Consider the following 6806-nt stretch of genomic DNA (forward strand, 5'->3'; position numbering starts at 1 on the left):
CGGTAATGAATAATTCAAAAAGAGCACTTATCGGGGTTAAATTATGCGCATTTCAAGAAATAAACAGTTTGGTAGTACATGGCTATAAGCGCATGAAGAACAAAGTCATGGATTGTAAAAAAAGCCAACAAATTACCATATGAATGTGTAGACATTCTTTCATGTGTGGCTACGACAGTCGTTACACTGCTGCAAGTTGGTCTAACATTTGAGATGTTAGAGATGGAGAGTTAAAAAGTGTGGACACAAGCCAGAGGGGGAGAGAAACTAGTTTCAACTCGACCACACAAAGAGACAGAGGGTGAGGTCCCTATGGAGGTATGTCATACAGGTGGGCTCAGGTTTCCACCCCGAGGACACATCTCCATACACTGAAGCCCTGATGCAGGATGCTTCACACCATGGCTGTTTCCTTCACATGGCTTTATAACAGAAAGGTTAACCTGTGCTTTGGATTACTATAAGGTTGAAGAAGCAAGGTATCAATATAACATCAAACTTAAACATACAATTATTCATCCACCCAAAATCTACAGCATCGTAGAGTATAAAACACTGAACGTTTCCAGACATATTTTGGAGAGAAAAAAAACAGATCAATGGAGGAAATGGGAATTAGCATGCATTCAATATTGATTTTTAGATATGATCACCAGGCCAATCAGTTATTCTTCTTGGGTTCCATGCTGGTTAATGCAGGTACTGGCATCACCATAATAGTCCAGATTAAGTAATACAAAGATTTTCATGTATGTGTTTATTAGTTGAATGCAGAAGTAGCATCTGCAAAATATGTACATTCATCTGGTGAGGTTATAAATTACGACATTTAAGTTGTGGTTTGGATGCCTAATTCTGGTAGAGCCAAGGAGCTTTGTATAGGGAAAACAGTTTCAGAAGCAAAACATTTAGCAATATGACTGGAGTTGTTGTTACACTTTTCCATCTGTGAAAACCCAACTAAAAGAATCATTACTGACATTAAATAAAGTCACTGCTCTCTGTGAAGAAATCGACTAAATCCTCCCGACAGCCAAGGACACAGGTGGGTTGTTTGACACTCAAAAGATGGATTATGATGATGCCACAACAACCGTTTTAGAACAGACCACTGCTCTGTTACAGGTCAAATTTAACTTTCAATGAAAATCTTCTATAGTCGTTAATTGTTATTTTTTTATAAAACAGTTGTATTACATTGTGTCTAGTGTCCAACCCCCTTTCAAAAGATACATTCAGGTCCTATTAGACGCACCATAAATACAAACTGCAGACTGTAAAAAAAAACTGCACCTTAAGCTCTCAGTGGTGAGGGTTTTTCTGTCGACACATTGTATTTCTCTAGGCAGAAACAAAATGGACAAGGACCGCGAGTCTGCCCAAAATATTGTCTCAACACATCTCTAAATATCTAATAGTCAGCTTTGCACATGAGTGATGTGTTTTGCTACAGCACCCACAGTCACCTGTGCACCTACCTGTAAGGATGTTTATCACAACCATATAGAAATATTTCAGGGAGACACCATTTAAGCAGCAGACAGTGGCAGTGACGCTGCAACAAACTTGACACCAGAGGGTCATCATAGTAGTGAAGCAGCTGCACAAATGAGCTATCACATGTCAGTCACCTGCACATGATCTGTTCTGCAAAGTGTAAATACAACAGCAACAGCTTGGATCATCTGTACCACAAGAGAGGTGCAAAGGATTACATGACTGTGCTTCATGCAACAATTTACCGCACTATCTGAGGCCAAACGCAGTTTATCTGCTCCCAAACAGTATGCTACCAATGACCAAAACACCTCCAAGGTATTTTAGCGGACAAGTCCTTATGACTGTATTTCTCCATGTCTTGTTGAACCAACATGATATAGCTACAGGAAAGCATTTAGTCAATTAGCTGCAGGATGAGCAATCATGTAAGCTACAGGGATGGAAATTGAAATGTCCAAAGATGCACGTTAACCCTGCTGTATGTCCGCCGTCATTGAGGCTACATAGCGTTTCTTACCCCTAAATCCCTGTTGTCTGAATGAATGATCCGCAACACTTTGTGCGTAGGAAAACGCATATTGTCGGCCTCTCCCGCCGGTCCGCACCGGTGCGGCAGCGTCTGTCAGCCCCGATAAACTTGTATGATTGAGTGACGCGGTCATTCGTAAATACCAGCGCTAGGACCACGCGGAAACATGAACGGACATCGAGGATATTATCTTTATCATGATTAACACAGCATGATGCTTCCCGGTCCCCCTTTACATACCTGCTGTCACCGCCACCTTCGGCGTCTGGCTGCTTCCGTCCTGACATTGAAATGTTCATGTTTTACACGCCAGTATTGTCCATCCCCATGTCTCTGTATCCTGCCGTCTCTCCAAGGTCTGCCTGCCTGTCTGTCCACGGACCATGCGTGTGTTTCCACACCGCTGAGAGGGGCGGCGCCCGCGGTCCTTGGAGACGGCGCGCAAGTGGATCGTGAGAATGCCACTTGTTTTTCTAGGAGCCAATCAGCTGCGGTTCACCTCGAATCAGCATTCATTGACCGTGTGAAATGTAAACTAGTAGCTGAAGCAGTGGCGTAAAGTGCCACAATAATGGCTTTTTTAAGTTATTCAACCCAATATGCCATGTATAAAATGTCAAAGAAATGGGGAAACAGCATTTGTCATAATCAAATATTATGTGAATTGTTTGTATACATTTCCTCTCGATCAACTGATCCATTAATTAACTTTTAATAACATGGCACTAAAATATAGTCATGTTCATACATGTATAGTTTAACAAAAAAATAAAATCTAAACACGAGATCTATGGTCACTGAACAAAGCTTCTATTCAGTGTGAGCAAATATGAAAGACTCAGACTGACAAACACCACTGCCAGAGTTTATTCAAATATTTAAACAACTCCAGAAGTATGCATTGAAGTGACCTGCAGAGGAGTTGTCATATTATTAAACCCTAATATCCATATAATGGATATTAATAAGGCATTTTCTGAAGTTACTTCTGCATGACACTAATGCTTCTGCACAGCACAGTAATACGTAATATCACCCACTAACAGGATCGACACAAGTTTCCTACTGGAAAAGATTTCCAGCTTAGTGGTTGTGGCCTAATTTGTGTACTTACTATTTCCACCACTCCACTTTCGTTAAAAAGATGGCTTGACTTAGCAAAGAAACATAGCTAACCAGTCAAACATCATACACTGCTGTTATTGAATCAGGGATTTAATGAAATTCAGAAGCACTGTACCATAGTGAGTTTATCTTGGATTCAATGGTCTTTGTTTGGTTATGACACTAGTCTCAGTCTCTGTGTTTCACTTGGCACTGAGCAAAACACTACACTGTTTTCAGAATTTACTTTGTGCCACTTTTCAAAGGGATAAAGAGTTATGTGCAAGTGGGACGGTAATGAATAATTCAAAAAGAGCACTTATCGGGGTTAAATTATGCGCATTTCAAGAAATAAACAGTTTGGTAGTACATGGCTATAAGCGCATGAAGAACAAAGTCATGGATTGTAAAAAAAGCCAACAAATTACCATATGAATGTGTAGACATTCTTTCATGTGTGGCTACGACAGTCGTTACACTGCTGCAAGTTGGTCTAACATTTGAGATGTTAGAGATGGAGAGTTAAAAAGTGTGGACACAAGCCAGAGGGGGAGAGAAACTAGTTTCAACTCGACCACACAAAGAGACAGAGGGTGAGGTCCCTATGGAGGTATGTCATACAGGTGGGCTCAGGTTTCCACCCCGAGGACACATCTCCATACACTGAAGCCCTGATGCAGGATGCTTCACACCATGGCTGTTTCCTTCACATGGCTTTATAACAGAAAGGTTAACCTGTGCTTTGGATTACTATAAGGTTGAAGAAGCAAGGTATCAATATAACATCAAACTTAAACATACAATTATTCATCCACCCAAAATCTACAGCATCGTAGAGTATAAAACACTGAACGTTTCCAGACATATTTTGGAGAGAAAAAAAACAGATCAATGGAGGAAATGGGAATTAGCATGCATTCAATATTGATTTTTAGATATGATCACCAGGCCAATCAGTTATTCTTCTTGGGTTCCATGCTGGTTAATGCAGGTACTGGCATCACCATAATAGTCCAGATTAAGTAATACAAAGATTTTCATGTATGTGTTTATTAGTTGAATGCAGAAGTAGCATCTGCAAAATATGTACATTCATCTGGTGAGGTTATAAATTACGACATTTAAGTTGTGGTTTGGATGCCTAATTCTGGTAGAGCCAAGGAGCTTTGTATAGGGAAAACAGTTTCAGAAGCAAAACATTTAGCAATATGACTGGAGTTGTTGTTACACTTTTCCATCTGTGAAAACCCAACTAAAAGAATCATTACTGACATTAAATAAAGTCACTGCTCTCTGTGAAGAAATCGACTAAATCCTCCCGACAGCCAAGGACACAGGTGGGTTGTTTGACACTCAAAAGATGGATTATGATGATGCCACAACAACCGTTTTAGAACAGACCACTGCTCTGTTACAGGTCAAATTTAACTTTCAATGAAAATCTTCTATAGTCGTTAATTGTTATTTTTTTATAAAACAGTTGTATTACATTGTGTCTAGTGTCCAACCCCCTTTCAAAAGATACATTCAGGTCCTATTAGACGCACCATAAATACAAACTGCAGACTGTAAAAAAAAACTGCACCTTAAGCTCTCAGTGGTGAGGGTTTTTCTGTCGACACATTGTATTTCTCTAGGCAGAAACAAAATGGACAAGGACCGCGAGTCTGCCCAAAATATTGTCTCAACACATCTCTAAATATCTAATAGTCAGCTTTGCACATGAGTGATGTGTTTTGCTACAGCACCCACAGTCACCTGTGCACCTACCTGTAAGGATGTTTATCACAACCATATAGAAATATTTCAGGGAGACACCATTTAAGCAGCAGACAGTGGCAGTGACGCTGCAACAAACTTGACACCAGAGGGTCATCATAGTAGTGAAGCAGCTGCACAAATGAGCTATCACATGTCAGTCACCTGCACATGATCTGTTCTGCAAAGTGTAAATACAACAGCAACAGCTTGGATCATCTGTACCACAAGAGAGGTGCAAAGGATTACATGACTGTGCTTCATGCAACAATTTACCGCACTATCTGAGGCCAAACGCAGTTTATCTGCTCCCAAACAGTATGCTACCAATGACCAAAACACCTCCAAGGTATTTTAGCGGACAAGTCCTTATGACTGTATTTCTCCATGTCTTGTTGAACCAACATGATATAGCTACAGGAAAGCATTTAGTCAATTAGCTGCAGGATGAGCAATCATGTAAGCTACAGGGATGGAAATTGAAATGTCCAAAGATGCACGTTAACCCTGCTGTATGTCCGCCGTCATTGAGGCTACATAGCGTTTCTTACCCCTAAATCCCTGTTGTCTGAATGAATGATCCGCAACACTTTGTGCGTAGGAAACGCATATTGTCGGCCTCTCCCGCCGGTCCGCACCGGTGCGGCAGCGTCTGTCAGCCCCGATAAACTTGTATGATTGAGTGACGCGGTCATTCGTAAATACCAGCGCTAGGACCACGCGGAAACATGAACGGACATCGAGGATATTATCTTTATCATGATTAACACAGCATGATGCTTCCCGGTCCCCCTTTACATACCTGCTGTCACCGCCACCTTCGGCGTCTGGCTGCTTCCGTCCTGACATTGAAATGTTCATGTTTTACACGCCAGTATTGTCCATCCCCATGTCTCTGTATCCTGCCGTCTCTCCAAGGTCTGCCTGCCTGTCTGTCCACGGACCATGCGTGTGTTTCCACACCGCTGAGAGGGGCGGCGCCCGCGGTCCTTGGAGACGGCGCGCAAGTGGATCGTGAGAATGCCACTTGTTTTTCTAGGAGCCAATCAGCTGCGGTTCACCTCGAATCAGCATTCATTGACCGTGTGAAATGTAAACTAGTAGCTGAAGCAGTGGCGTAACTATCGACGGTGCAGCCGGTGCAATGCACCGGGGCCCAGAGCCGGCCATGCAAAAAAATAAATATATATTTTTTATATATAGGCCTATATTTTTTTTTTTAAATGTTGGGGCACCAATGGTAGTGTTTCCCATGCATTGATTTATTTGTGGCGGTCTAATGGATAGTGAGGTGGGCTGATGATTGGAAGGTTGCGAGTTCTGCGGTGCGGTGCCCCCACAAATAGAATCAAATTCTGTGGGAAACACTGAATGGCATTGACCGGTTCACGCAGTCTTCAAAGTAACCAAGCAACCTAAATGAATTTGTCTGTCCAATGACCTTGCTCCCTTTCATGTCATGTGATACCTTGCGTACGAGTGAACCGTTTAATCAACCTGTACTGTACTGTAGCTAGCAGCAGCAAGTGCGGCAGCATTATAAAAAAATGTAATAGCTTACATTTATAACGTACAGCAAACCAAAGCACAAGAGCGGCGCTCAAAAGAGAAAGGACAAGAGAGAGTGTATGTCCGTGCGTGTGTGAGCGCATCAGCGTGCGATTACGTTTGGAGAGATGGGGGCCAATCACAACCGTGTTACACCACTGAGCTGAAGAGTGTTAGTTTTAGAATAACATGAGCAAACACAGTGAACTAATCTCCTTTCCACCCCAAAGCATGATTTAAATCTGTGGTGCAGTCTATACCCGTGCAGCTGTTCCGATGCTTTTGCAAATTTTCTAATACATGGGCAAGAATGGAAAACAAAAAGATTAAACATTTAAGTTTGAATGACACAAAAAAGCACCCGATC

At 41.9% G+C, this 6806-nt stretch overlaps 1 protein-coding gene across 3 annotated transcripts in view; it reads right to left on the bottom strand.

The window, feature by feature from the left end:
• LOC117457369 (rho guanine nucleotide exchange factor TIAM1-like) overlaps positions 1-2438 on the bottom strand; it is a 65421-nt gene extending 62983 nt beyond the window's left edge. For 2 of the 3 annotated variants that reach the window (XM_071205109.1, XM_071205107.1), the window contains exon 1: positions 2270-2438. The gene's annotated coding sequence lies outside the window, so the exon portion shown is untranslated. Of the gene's footprint in view, positions 1-2017; positions 2098-2269 lie in introns of those variants that run through there. The other variant, XM_071205108.1, reaches the window with a different exon arrangement.
• Positions 2439-6806: the final 4368 nt, after the last annotated feature.

The sequence above is a fragment of the Pseudochaenichthys georgianus genome, chromosome 13 (assembly GCF_902827115.2).
Source record: "Pseudochaenichthys georgianus chromosome 13, fPseGeo1.2, whole genome shotgun sequence".
In the NCBI taxonomy this organism is placed as follows: Eukaryota; Metazoa; Chordata; class Actinopteri; order Perciformes; family Channichthyidae; genus Pseudochaenichthys; species Pseudochaenichthys georgianus.